At 26.1% G+C, this 15,901-nt stretch overlaps 1 protein-coding gene across 1 annotated transcript in view; it reads left to right on the top strand.

Moving 5' to 3' along the window:
- The window catches only part of LOC123275302 (acetylcholine receptor subunit alpha-like), a 194,810-nt gene that overhangs the window by 12,550 nt on the left and 166,359 nt on the right, over positions 1-15,901 (top strand). The window contains exon 2 of the mRNA XM_044743325.1: positions 13,933-13,971. The gene's annotated coding sequence lies outside the window, so the exon portion shown is untranslated. The remainder of the gene's footprint in view (positions 1-13,932; positions 13,972-15,901) is intronic.

The following is a 15,901-nucleotide window of genomic DNA, read 5'->3' on the forward strand; positions in this document are numbered from 1 at the left end:
CTTATTCGTTGGATAATTTGCTTATTAACTATAAAATAAATTATTTTAACCACTGATGCCTAACTTGGCAACATTCACACACGAACTGGAGCTAATTAGTAATATTAGGTGCTTCGAATATTACTAATAATATATCAAACTGTTCTGACTGAACAGGCAAAGTGAATCAAACTATTTATTACAAAATAGGCAAAAACGGATTAATTAAACTTGACGGACAAGGTTGAATTTTTCAAATTAACACCAACTGGGTAAGATTCAACCTTATAAACCCCAAATGGATTATTTAAACTATTCCAACTGAATAGGATTCTATTACTTTAATTTTTACTATGTACATCAACTAGCATTTTTTAACAAAAATAAAAGATTCTGACACTCATGTCAGCTTCGCTCTTTCTGCCTTGTTTTAACAACTTATTACCAAACAATACTGTGTGTGACATTATCGATCGAGAATCTTAGTAGAAAAGTAATTTAAGTTACTGACTACTGAAATAATTTAAAAATTTTGCTTACGTAAGATTTGTCTACTAGCGCCCTCCCCCCTAAGTAAGCATGCATAGAGATTCAGCTTGACCCCCCCCCCCTAATGAGTGCTTACGTAATTTATGAACAGCCCCTTATACTTAAACTTAACTTTATACAGAGTATACACTATATTTAATATACTATATTTAATGTACTATATTCAATGTACTGTACTGTAGCTGGATGACATTAGGATATATTCTTATAGGGACCGAGCCCTAACTGTAGAGGCAGCACATCTGTCGGAAGTGGCGCACTCTGGTGTTAAATTTACACAAAAAACGGGCAAAAATATTGCAATTGTTAATGAAATAATAATGAAAAATAGGAAAAAATAATTAATTACAGTTTTTAACGGGTAACAACCGATCGTATTCAAAGCAGAAATGATTGAAATTGTGAAAAAACTTTTGAACCTAGATATTTATGGAATCTAGTTGAAGAAAAACATTTAAATACCTGAGAAAACATGAGCGCTAGGTTATGTCCCACTCCAGTTGCACTTCTATCGAGGTTATTTGTCTACCATTTTTCGAGCGCGAACCACAGCCAGTCAGAGAAAAACATCAAAATTTCAGTGGTTAATTTATTTTACACTTTCAGTCCAGTGTAATTATATACTTTAAAGTATAACTAAATTATATTGATAAAAATACTGCCAAAAATCTATCAATTTATTAAGATAAAAATTAATAAAAAGTGAAACTCATATTAAAATTCAAAACTTTTGCCCGTAATTGTACATTTAAGTCACCAGTTGGCGTGACAGTCTAGAGGCTCGGTCCCTATAAAAAGAAGATTGGTGGTCTACTCATCTGGAGTTAAATATTGATGCCTTTGAGGGAGCTTAGGTTCCAGAGCCAAATAAATTTTTTATCTATCTATCTATTTACCATCCTGATGGTAATCAGTAATAATAACTGTTATTATTTTAATTAGTTACTACTATTATCAAAATCGCCATTCCTAATATAACCTGATGGTTGTAGTTACCATCAGTAATAATAATAACTACTATCTAAGCTAGTAAAAAATATTTAAAAAATTAAGAATCTGCGTTACCGTGGATGCATTCCTGAATAAACTAAAAGCAGCTGTAGTGCACAAAAAATCGGGATTAACTTCGGATTGAAATTATATATTTACATTTTTATTTGTCTAAAACAAGTTTCAACGTCAAATTTTTGAAAAAAAAAATTTTTAATTTCCAAAAAAATAAAAATTTTCAATAAAATTCAAATTAAAAAAAACAATTAAAATTTCAAAAAACAAATTTTAAATCTTCAAAAAAATGAAATTTTCAAAAAAAATTTTGAAGGGAATTTAAATTATTTTAATATTTCAAATAAAAAAATGTACATTAGCTAAAATATGGATCTAAATAAAAGAATTAATTAAGTAAATTTATATTATTTTTTCTTTCAGAATTTTTACAATCTGAGATGGTTACAGTTACCATCTTCGATTGTAACAGTTATAATTTATAATAATTACAATTATTATTTTTGATAGTAATCGTTACCATTATTAATAGTAACTATTACAATTGTCAATGATACCACCTATTATTTTGTTACTAATTAATTTTATTACCATTTTAGATAGTAGGAGTTACTTTTTTTGTATAGTAGGTAGTATAATTAATTTTTCTCCGTGTACTAGCCATATATACTCTGATATAATGTAGTATTACAGTTATATTTTTTACATACATTACTCCTAAGCTCCCACACTCCCAAACTCAATGAATTATGGTAATTTAGCTATTTCATGTTCTAGCGAATGTTAACTTTATTTTTATTAGCTTCTTTCTTTATTTAGCTTCTTTCTTTCTTTATCCACTTCATTATTTTCCAACATATGCGCGAGAGAAACTTTTCTTACTTTTATTGTTGAAAGGACATTCAAAATTTTTATGACTTTTTTTTTTTTATCATAAAATTAAGTTTTTTTTACAGAAGAAATAGTTTCTTTTTGTAGTATTATTTCTTCCTTAGAAAAAATATAAATTTAATTTACAGAAAAACATATAAAAAATATAAATCTACGCTGAAAAAAAAGTAATGAATCAATAAAAAAATTTTATTGTTGAAAGGAAATTTAAAATTTTTATGTCTTTTTTTTTATCTCAAAATTGAGTTTTTTAAAAGAAGAAATAGTTTTTTTGTAGTATTATTTCTTCTTTAGAAAAAATATAAATTTAATATACAGAAAAATATATAAAAAATATAAATCTACGCTGAAAAAAAAATTAATGAATCAATAAAAAAATTTTTTAATTAAGTGAATAATTTTTAAAAGTATATTTGCCTTGAATCAAGACAAAAAATTCTTTATTTATTTATTTATATATTTATTTATTTATTTATTGCCTTTATTTAAACCCAACAGCCCAAAGAGTCAATAACAGGATTACTTAAAGTTGAAAATTATGACAGAGTGAGAAAAATTAAGAAAAATTTGATTATATATAAACTAAAATTTTTATATTTAAGTACTACATTAAAAAAAAAAATTAACTTTCGAGAGAAAATTCTTGAACCAAGAAAATAATTTTAAAGAGAGTAATTGTCTTTAATCAAGGCAAAAAATTCTTGAATCAAGTAAAATTTCTTTAAATCAAGAATAATTTATTAGTTCAAGAATTTTTCTACTCAAATCAAGAAGATTAAGTTCTTCAAAATTATATTCTTGATTCAAGAACATTTTTTTTTGTGAATAAATTTACAAACTAGCTTAATTAATAATTACAGGAAATAAATAATAGTTTAAAAAAACTAAAAACACGCTTTTTATAGAAAACCAAACTAAAAAATAGAAAATAAATTTAAATTAAGAATAGTGTTAAAAATTTCAATAAATATAAATTAATAATAGTGTAAATAAAAAAATGTATTTTATTTTAAAAAAAAAGCGTGAGGTGCATGGTGTCAATAGTTATAAATATTTTATTGACAGATATGAGTAGAGTGATTATCATTTTGATAATATCTTAAAAAGCACCCCACGCTTTTTAAAATAAAATACATTTTTTTATTTACACTATTATTAATTTATATTTATTGAAATTTTTAACACTATTCTTAATTTAAATTTATTTTCTATTTTTAGTTTGGTTTTCTATAAAAAGCGTGTTTTTACTTTTTTTAAACTATTATTTATTTTTTACTTTTTAGTTTGGTTTATTTATAAAAGCGTGATTTTTTACTTTTTTTAAACTATTATTTGTTGATTATCAAAAATATTCAGGCGCGCAAATTACCCACGGAGAGTTACATACTGACATACTGACATACTGACATACAAGTGAAGCTAATAAAAAATAATTATTTATAAATATTATAAATACGGGGAATCAGAGTTCGATTTCGGAGAGCGAGCCTGAGAAACGGCTACCAGAACCAAGGAAGGCCGCAGGCGCGCAGATTACCCACGGAGAGTTACTGACATACTGACAAACTGACATACAAGTGAAGCTAATATAAAGCGTGTAAAAAAAGAATTAAGGCTATATGTGTGTAGAGTTACATTTATTTTCAAATTTATTTTGTTATTACCCAAGACCTAAAGTCTGTTAAGTCGCGCAGGTTGTATTATTTGGGCTGCTTATTCTACAAACTATTATCTACAGGCGAACCTAAATTTCTGAGAAGCCTATTTGTTGATGAAGACCCTGAAATTAGACGATCAGACAGATTAGCAGCAAAAAATAACGTCATGTTCAAAATTCCCAAATTTTCGAGTACCATTTATGAATATTCTTTTGTTGTTTCTGCTATCAGGTTCTGGCAAGATTTGCCACCTGAAATCCCAAACTCTCTTAGCTTAGAATCATTTAAATCGAAGCTATTTGATTTTCTTTTAAGTTTAGATTAGCTAGATTTCTATTTACAATTTTATTTATTTATTTATTTATTTATTTATTGATAATAAATGCCAAGGCACAGGCCAAATGGCAAGATATAAAATACAGTAATTTTTGTGGAACTGAAAAATTTACAAAATATGTAGATAAATAACAAACAAAACCATAAAGTAATGTATAAATCGATTTAGCTTAACAATATTATAAATTCAATAGGTATATTTGGTAATAATTTAAGATTAAATTAATGAGATTTAAATTAAATAAGATTTAAATAAGTCCATTTCTTATTTGGAATAAAAGTTAACTGACATCTTGTAGAAACTAGCTAAACAAAAATAATACGTTGTAACATTGCACATAAACTTAGAAATATTAATCGTAGAAATATTAATGTATCTATAAATCATTTGACAAAAGGTAATCGAACAATTTCTTTTTAAAGACTTCTAATGAACTCGCATCTAAGACATCTGGTGGAAGTTTTAATTATTGTACTATACTAGTAAAGTAAGAATTGTGTATATTAAGATACTAAAAACTGTAATCATGCTACTCTTTCTGAATGCACTTAAATATTACGTTTAGCTACGATATACTTCTAATTTAAATTATATTGTTTATAAATATTACAAAATTTTATATGTAACCAATATTTCAAATCTCATTTTATTACTTATGTGAAACTAAATTATATGTATTTTACTTTTTGCTATTTGGCTCTATGCCTTGGCATTTAAATTTCAATAAATAAATAAATAAATAAATAAAGTGCATAAATTAAACATTTTATTAAGAGTTTAAATATTAGTGTTACGCAAATTTAGAATAATTGAAACTATAGTGGTAGGAGTGAGCGGTTTGTAACCGAAGATATCAAGATCAATATCTTTATTAGAAGTGATGTAATTATAAATCGAGCAAAATTTCTTAGCTTAAGAATTTTTCTATTCGAATCAAGAAAATTTTGTTGAAAATTAGTGGCTTATTTCAAGTAAATTTTTATTTTTATCTTAAAGTGTAAAGTGTTTTATTTGAGTTTTTTTTTTGCTAAAAATCGGGAATATTGTTATAAATATTTAAAAAAAAATTTTTTTGAACTCTTTATTTTATTTTTAAGCATTTTATGCAAAAAATTAGGCTTTAAAACTCGATAAATTTATTTATTATTATTATTTAATTATTTTTGCATTCTCTAAGATATTTTTATTATTTAATATAATTTCTTGTTAAAATATTCTATTATTTTTATAATTAAATTTGTATTATAAAAGATTTTAAAAAATCAAATTCTTTTTTTGAAATTTATTAATTCCAATAAAAATCAATTTTCTTTGCCACAGAACAAAAAAAATCAAACCATCGAGAATTGAGATAGCAATAAAACGCTATTCAACCCTCACTTATACAATCCACCGAAAATATCTTTTTATTATTCAATCTGAATCGCGAATAAAATAACAAACCATTGAAACAAAAATCTAAATTCCGGAGCGAAATTTTTCTACCCGGTTATTTCTTCTGCATATTTATGACAAATTTAACCGATAACTAGAGAGGAGAATATTTAATTTCAAGAGGCAATTTGACAGCTCGTGAAAAATAATTCCGAAGGTCAAACGTAATACTTTATAATGAAATAATTAAAAATAATAACTGAAGTACACTGTGAAATTAATTATTCATTACCTTACATTGCGAAACATTGTGAAGAAGAAATAGATGTGTATATATAATATATGTGTGTGATATTTAGCCGCATAACGTGACTATAAAAAAGATTTTTCAACTGGTTTTATCTTTCATGAATATTTAAATCGTGTCGTCCGCAATGTAGCCAAATTACATCACAGGTGTTACAGCAAATCCCCGAGTAGAAGTTAAAAAAACTACCAGCGGACTACTAACAACTTTTATAGAGTGTAAATTCAACAAACAGGAGCTAAATAATCGGCACGATGATGAAAATGGATCACGTAAAAATGAAAAGAGTCAAGTCTTTCATTTTATAGACAAAGTCAATCTTGTTATTTATAAAATAAAATATTAATGGTGTTTTCCATCGGCTTCATGAATAAATTTATTTAATAAAAAAAAAAAAAATTAAAAATTTTCTTTAATTTGTGAAATTATTGGGGTTAATTGAATTTTTTTGACAGAAATTTTCGGTTTTTTTTTTATAATAAAAAATAAAAGAATCAATTTAATAAATTTTTTATATTTTACCTTTAGAAATTAAATAAAAATAATTAGCAACCTTGCAGTCACTATGTGACTGCTGTGAACTATAAATAAATAAAATTTTGATTTATTGAATAATGACTTTTGTTAAATTGCACTGTACTTTCTCAACTATTGAAGGTTTTAAAAAAATAAGCTCATCCCGATGTTACACTTATCAAGAACATTCATTTGAGTACCCACATGCACTTTTGATATATTTTTCATATATACATATTTATAATATATATAAATATATAAAATAGATGAAAAATTGATGTGGGTACTCAAATGATAGGTCTCGATGAGTGTAACATCGGGATGAGCTTATGTCTTCAAAAATATCATTAGTTGACAAGATAGCAAGGTCGGCTCTTAATTATTGACATTTTTTAAGATATAAGCACATTCCGATGTTACTCTCATCAAGAGCTTTCATTTGAGTACTCACATGCATTTTTGATATATTTTTCATATATACATATATGTAATATATATAAATATATGAAAAATTGATGTGGGTACTCAAATGAAAGGTCTCGATGAGTATAATGTCAAGATGAGCTTATATCTTCAAAAATATCATTAGTTGACAAGATAGCAAAGTCAGTTCTCAATTATTCATATTTTTGAAGATATGAATTCATCCTGATGTTACACTCATCAAGAGCTTTCATTTGAGTACCCACATGCACTTTTGATATATTTTTCATATATACATATATATACTATATATAAATATATGGAATATATGAAAAATTGATATGGGTACTCAAATGATAGGTCTCGATGAGTGTAACATCGGGATGAGCTTATATCTTCAAAAATATCATTAGTTGACAAGATATCAAAGTCAGTTCTTAATTATTGACATTTTTTTAAATATAAGCTCATTCCGATGTTACACTCATCAAGAGCTTTCATTTGAGTACCCACATGCATTTTTATATGTATTTAACATATATACATATTTATAATATATATAAATATATAAAATATATGACAAATTGATGTGGGTACTCAAATGAAAGGTCTCGATGAGTATAATGTCAAGATGAGCTTATATCTTTAAAAATATCATTAATTGACAAGATAATAGCAAGGTCAGTTCTTAATTATTGACATTTTGTGAGATATAAGCTCATCCCGATGTTACACTCATCAAGAGCTTTCATTTGAGTACCCACGTGCATTTTTGATATATTTTTCATATATACATATATGTAATATATATAAATATATGAAAAATTGATGTGGGTACTCAAATGAAAAGTCTCGATGAGTGTAACATCGGGATGAGTTTATATCTTTAAAAATGTCAATATTTCACAAGATACAGGGTAATTTTTTAATTATTTATCTAGAAATAGAGAATTTTCAAATGCATTCTAAATACTTATCATCATGAATTGACTATCCGTGAGAAATATAAAATTAAATGTTCATGGTGTTTTCCATCGGCTTCATTAATAAAATAAAAAAATAAAAATGTGATAGCGGCGAGTAAAAAATAGTTATTTTATTCATGCAGAGCTTTGAAATTGTTAAGGTGTATATTTATTTATGTATACCGAGAGTCTTGAGTAAACTCTCGGTGGAGCTTGCAGCATTGGCTTCTCTCTTTTTCTCTCTTCTCTTCTCTTTTCTTCTTTGGCATTAATGCTATGAACTGAGAACTAAACGTGTAAAGCGAAAACAAGATTTCCTCCACTCCTAGCGTTTCAGTTTTCGTTTCATGTTCCAGGATGAGGAAGTGGCTGTTAAACAACAAAAGATTTAAGTTCGTTTCCTTTATGTTTTAATAATTACCCGTTTAATTATTCATTTTTAAAATTTAATATTTTATCTGGAGTTTGCTTCATGAGCTACGAGGAAATTATTTTGTTTTTTACTTTAAATATTTAGTCTTACTAATGAAGTTTTTGCTTATTAGATTTTTTTTGAGTTTGTAGCTTTTAAAAATAAATTTTATTTTTTATTTATTGCAAGGCAGAATTTTTATTCAAAATATTTCTATAAATTGTCAAAAAATAAACAATAATTTTTTATTGAATAAATTTTTTTAATTTAATAAAATACACTGATAGAAGGATTTGTTTATATTTAATAAGCTTCATTAACTGTTAATAAATGATTTTTTAACATCATAGGATTTAATAAATATTTATTATCAGTTAATAAATTATTTATTAAATATGATTTATTAAATGTTAATAAATATTTGTTAACAGTTAAAAAATATTTATTAATGGCTAATGAATATTTGTTAACTGTTAATAAATAATTATTAAGTATTAATAAATGTACTTTTTCCTCGAATAAATATTTATTGAATGTTAAGAAATATTTATTAAAATTTAATAAATTAAATAATTGTCTTCAAATAAATTAAATTATTAATAGTTAATAAACCCTGGGCCACTTCAAAACTCAGTCCCCTGGCGACTATTTTTATTTATAATTTATTTATAAAATTGGATCCATAATTCTTAATATTATTCTAATTAATGTAAACATTCATTGAGAACTTGAAAAGTTAAATGCATTGAAATAGTTTGCTTGATTTTTCTCAATTTGATAAAAAAAAAATAGTCCCCTGGCAAACAGTCCCTTGTCATGTTTTATGGAAAAAGATACACAAATATCAAAAAAGCAAAAATGAAATCGGCTGTTTATTTATTATGATTAAGCTGATAGTTTTGTAGCCCTTGTTAATTTTTTTTCTAATAAAATCAAAAATAATTTGGTCGGACAATTTTGAACAGATTTAATACGCCCTTACAGAGAATCACCTATATAATAAGGTACCGGCGGGTAATAAGGCCTAGCTAAGGGAGATTTTGAAAAAAATCGAAAATATTGCATTTAATTATTGAAATGTAACGTTAATTTTTATATTAATACATTAGCTTTAAAATATAATAAAGTAATGGTAATTTTCACCCTAAACAAACACAAAATTAAATTTTTTCAAAAACCTTAAGAATAGGCGTTATTTTACTACGGTAGGGTAATAAGGCCTGCGGGTTAAACATACTGGAAATAGTTATACGAAAATCAATAAAATTGGTATTAATATAGATCAATCATCACTTAAATTTAGCAACAATACTTCTTAAGATGTTGATAAAAATTAGAACAATGATTTTAAATTATTAAATATAAAATTATAAAAAATGTTTACCATTTACTCAAACTGTTTTTTAGGAATTTTTCCGCGCTACTTTAGCATATGACGGATGATGAAATATAGAAGACAGGGAACATTGTATCGGGACTCTATAAACTTGTAGCGACATTTCTATGCTAGACGCTTCTACTAGAGAAGCCTTTAGCGGAAGCTGTTATTTTAAATAGCATTTCTATCACTTAGGCCTTATTACCCGCGGGTACCTTATATTTTGCTGTCGAAAATTCGAAAATATAAGCTTAAAATAGAATCGAAAAAAATAAATAAAATTTTTGCAGATAAATTAAAAAAAAATAAAAAATTATGTAAGTTTGGGTGCATCAGTAGTGAGTTAATCAACGTTCATTACTGTTTATACAAGAATGTCTATTGGGTAGTATTCCCTCGGCAGTGTACTCGTAGACGATATACCTCGTATTCAGGCACCCCAATGCCAATCTCATTGTAATAATTGTTTGGCAATTACCGAGAAATGTAATTAGGATACGGCTCGATTACACTTCGCATATAACCTCGATCAGGCGTGTGTGGACACTCGAGTGGAGAGCGGGGCACAAGGGCGCACATAATACATCCTCAACCCTCAATCCTCCCAGCCCGTTCTCCGATCATCTCCAGCATACACCGACTCGCCGCGAGCTCCAGGTCCACGATCCAGCTCCCATTATGTCGGTTAATGCCCGCTTTCTGTAGCTATAACACCATGCCAGTTACTCCAGTGTTGTACAGTGGGCCAGTTGTGGAAACACCCAATGTGACAACGTGTTACACGCTTTGTCAGCGAATCCGCCACCGCGGCCGTGTCATTCGCCGTTCACTATTACAATCTATATCTTGCCATTGTTCATACATTGTTTGTGTTGTATCACACGTTGTCTCTCTTGCTCTCTTGCTCTTTGCCAAGTATGTTCGATGTTGTATGCTCTGTTTCAATACATTATGATTGCTATTGGCACTCCCGACAGACAAATTGAAAATTCCGTTCAACAGTAAATTAAAAATCATGATTGACCAATCCGTTTTCAATTTTACGCGAAAAAATTACTCAAATAATAATTTCAATCTCCGCTAGAGGTTTTTAACTCTCATGAGCTTTCGGGAATTTTAATTCACCTGATGCTGAATCGACTGATGTTGAACATTGATTTATTTTTGGTTTAAAATGTTTTCATTTTACTACACAAAATTTAGTATTGTTTGAAGTAAAAAATTTAATTTTCTTTGATTATTTCTTCTTTTAAATAAAATTTTTGGTAAGCTTTCATATTTCTTTTCTTACGTGATTTATTTTAGTCAGTCTAATAAATATTATCAAGAATTTTTTTAAACAAAATTTGATATTTTAATCAATTTAAAAATTTAATATTCTGAAGAAGAAATTATTTTTTTAACTTCCTGCTAAGAAAATCGAAGATTTTCAAAAATCGGGAAGTTATTGTTTTCACCCCGTTTTGCAAAAATCGAGTTTTCATCAGATCTCGACGTTTGAAGGTCATAGGAAGCTTCCCTGACTACTCCCGTGAGGTTGTCACGGTGTCTGTATGTGTGTGTGTGAAAGTATGTGAACCGCTTATAACTTTTGAACGGCTCATCCGATTTTATCGCGGTTGGTGTCATTTGAAAGGGCTTGGCCAAACTTAGATTTTGAGTATGATTTGGACCGATTCGGATTAGTAGATTTTGAGAAATCTTAAAAAAACTAAGAAAAAAAATTTTTCCAAATGTGGTTTTTTTTGGATAACTTTTAAACGGCTCTACCGATCGATTCCAAAAACTAATCAACTCTAGACAATAAAAAACCACGTCGATCGCCATCAAGCCAGTCAAAATCGGTTAATTCGTTCGAGAGATATCGTGAACGAAAGAAAACCGAAAAAAGTGTTTTTTCGGAATAACTCCAAAATTCCTAGCGCGATCAATTCAAAATTTGAGATTCTTTGTGAGGCTTGAAAAATTGCGTCGAATGCTTCTAACTGCGTAAAAATCGGTTTATTCATTCAAAAGTTATTGTGGTTTAAAAATTCAAAAAATAGTGTCTTATCAAATCTCTATCAGACTTTTGAGCTCGAAGAGCTTTAAAGCATAGGAAAGTAATATCTTTGAGCTCGGAGAGCTCAAAATAACCCATAAACTGTATTTTTGAGCTCGAAGAGCTCAAAAACGTCATTGGTGCAATTTTAAGCGTCTAAGTATGAAATTAGCGGGAAGTTGCAGGGATGGCCTTTAGGGTGAACCGTTTTACTAATTTTTTTGTTTTGTATCCTGTTGGAATTTTTAGCAAGCCTACATATTTGTTTTATGTAATTTTTTTCTATTTTTTATGAAATTAATTATAAATTATTATTTTTTTTTAAGAATATTTATTATCTTACTTTAATTATCGTGAATTTTTTAAATTCTAATTTTTAAAATAAAACTTTTTTAAATTCCCTCTGAGCAAATTGAAAATTTTCCAATAAAGGGAAGTTATTGATTTCGGTCCGATTTTTTTTTCAAGGATTTTTATCTTATACATTGAAACAAAAAATATTCAATTAATCAATTCTATGAAATTATGTAAATTTATTGAATTATAAATAGAAAATTAGAAAAAAAAAACATAAAATTTTTGACAAACAATTAAAAAAAATTAAAACTAATTTCTAATTATAGCAAATTGTCTAACTTCATTTTAGAGAATCTTCCATTTGTACGAAAAAACAATTAGTTAAAAATTTAATGTCACTTTAAAAAACTATTTAATATCTAATAGAGGTATAATATTTTGGTTTGGATCATTCAAATAATTTATAATTAGACTATTGCTACCTCAAAGTGTTAAAAAATCACCTTCTAAATTATTAGACCGATTGCTAATAAGACCATTGATTTTATTTTGTTAAACTTTCTTTTAATTAAAATTGTTATTTAAAAATAAATAAATTTATCTTTTTAATTTATACATTTAAAAAATTGAATTTATTATTATTATAAAAAATTTAGGAATTCATAAATTAAAAAATTCATGAAAAAATCTGAAAATTAATTTAATTTTTAATTTAAAAAATCAATAAATTTTTTTTTCTTAACAAAGATGTACCTGATATGTTATTATAACTTAACTTAAATTACTACAATATTTTTTTATTAATTTTTCTAACAACAAAATCCTAAATCCCAAACTTAACTTTAAAAGTTTAAGTTTCCAACATTAAAACTTTTAAAAAAACTCTAAAGATTATTGCCAGTCTGGTATCTTTAGCAAGACATTTTTCGTAACACCCCCATCAGAGAACAGTCGCCGGCCCCACTCTCCACTACACGGGCAATTCTTCCAATTCCCAAGCCCATTTCCACAATTATTGCAGTTACTGCAACAATTTTTCTCCGCAATAGATCAAAAATAGTTTTGCCATTCGTTACAAAAGCTCGCCCATTATAAAGTAATCATTCCTATAAATTATCCCGGGAGTATATATTATTATCGCGCAAACATTTTAACTAGCAGTAACAGTCAGTAAATTAGCCCACAAGGATAATATTTACAAAGTTCTACTCGGCAAATAAAGCAAAATATAAATCCGAACAAACAAATTACCGAATATAAATGTTAATCGCTGCCGGGAATTAATCCCAGACAATTGTATGCTAAATGGCCTGACTGTAATTAAAGTAGTTTAATAAATATAAATTACCAGTGTCTATCATCAGGCGATTAAATATGATTTTCCGTATTTGGATACGAAGAAACAATAAACTTTTCGTGTTATCAATCTCCGGTCCTTGTTCCTCTGACACGTTAATCCAGCTCGGTATTTGAATTTAATTGCATCTGGAAATCTAGATGTTGGATGTTGATGTCGAGGCAGGTGTAGGATGTAGGTGAGCTTGTGAGGATGTGTGGATTTAGATCCACGTAAGCATCAACGGTTGTACACGGCAACATCCGCAATATACCGAGTCAGTGAAATTCGTGGCACTGACACATATGTTTGCATATCACGTCTGTTATAACTTATAAGGGTCTATTTAACTTGTATAACTTTATATAAAATACACTGCAATTTTTTTTTATAGTATACAGTAAAGTTCATTTCGAGCTTCATATCTCCATTTCATTTTATTTATTCGTAATTTTTTTTTTCAGGTTCTGATTGCCGGTTTTTCTGCAAAAGCACCACAACAGGTAAATTAATTTTAAAATTATTTTTTTTTTTTAGATTGCAGAAAATTTATAAAAAAAATTTTTCGTCAATTTTGTGAGTCATTTTTTGACTTAGAAAAAAATTTGTAACTTAAATAATTAAAAAAAAATTTATTTAAAATGCAATTTTAATCTGAAATTAATTTTAAAATATTTTTTTTTAGATTACAGAAAATTTATAAATTTTTAATATTAATAACTAATTATAAAAAAAATTTTTGGGCAATTTTGTGTCATTTTTTGACTTAAAGAAGAAAATTTTTAAATAGTTTAACAAAAATTTATTTAAAATGCAATTTTAATCTGAAATTAATTTTAAAATATTTTTTTTTTTAGATTACAGAAAATTTATAAATTTTTATTATTGATATATAATTATAAAAAAAATTTTTGGTCAATTTTGTGAGTCATTTTTTGACTTAGAAAAAAAATTGTAACTTAAATAATTAAAAAAAAATTTATTTAAAATGCAATTTTAATCTGAAATTAATTTTAAAATATTTTTTTTTAGATTACAGAAAATTTATAAATTTTTAATATTAATAACTAATTATAAAAAAAATTTTTGGGCAATTTTGTGAGTCATTTTTTGACTTAAAGAAGAAAATTTTTAAATAGTTTAACAAAAATTTATTTAAAATGCAATTTTAATCTGAAATTAATTTTAAAATATTTTTTTTTAGATTTCAGAAAATTTATGAATTTTTATTATTGATATATAATTATAAAAAAAATTTTTGGTCAATTTAAGGAGTCATTTTTTGATTTAAAGAAGAAAATTTTTAAATAATTTAAAAAAAATTTATTTAAAATGCAATTTTAATCTGGAATTAATTTAAAAATATTTTTTTTTAGATTACAGAAAATTTATAAATTTTTACTATTGATAAATAAATTATAAAATAAATTTTTGGTCAATTTAGTGAGTCAAGTCTTTTGACTTAACAAAAAAAACTTTTTAATTAAAAAAAAAATTATTTAAAGAGCAATTTTAATCTGAAATTAATTTTAAAAGATTTTTTTTTAGATTACAGAAAATTTATAAATTTTTATTATTGATATATAATTATAAAAAAAATTTTTGGGCAATTTAGTGAGTTATTTTTTGACTTAAAGAAAAAACTTTTTAATTTTTAAATAATTTAAAAAAAAATTATTTAAAATGCATACATAAAAAAAATTTTATGGTTAAAAAACTGGATAAAGAAACGCTCAGTATATATTATATGATAATAATAATCATTAAAAAAACAAATTTTTAACAAAAGTTGTCGAAGTAAAAAAATTTATTGGCTATAAACTATGAAATAAAATAAAAATAACAAAGCTCTGGTTTATAAAGTTATGAAGTTATAAAGTTATGAAGTTTTACTATTTTAGTGTATGCAGATTAAACACTGACGTTTATAGAATATACATATATTTTATTTAATACCGCCGTTATGGACACGCTGGCTGGCATACGTCGTGAATCATGACATTATATGAGTCTTTGTATAAATTTCACTACTAAGTTTTCGTGATAAAGTCGAAGACAGGCCAACGTCGGCGGAATTGTCTAGTGAGTTCTTACTGTCACGCCTGGGTTGGTAAGCTCGGTACATTAGTGCTTCCCAATCGATTCAGGCCGCTCTCATAAATAAATAAATAATTATTGTTACGGTCGTTGTAATCGTCTTTTCTCCACCAGACGATTGTTTCTATAAATTATATGTTAAATGAATACATATTAATTTAATACATTTAAATTAATAGGGGAGAGGGGGGCACCTTTGAACACTTTTCATTAATATATTAATTACTATTAACATAATGAAATAATTAATATTTTAATTTTCGTAATTAACTTAAAAAAAAAAAAAAAAAAAAACGGCGAGCGCGGGAATCGAACCAGGGACCCGAAAAAGTTTAT

This window comes from Cotesia glomerata, linkage group LG1 (assembly GCF_020080835.1).
Source record: "Cotesia glomerata isolate CgM1 linkage group LG1, MPM_Cglom_v2.3, whole genome shotgun sequence".
NCBI classification, from domain to species: Eukaryota; Metazoa; Arthropoda; class Insecta; order Hymenoptera; family Braconidae; genus Cotesia; species Cotesia glomerata.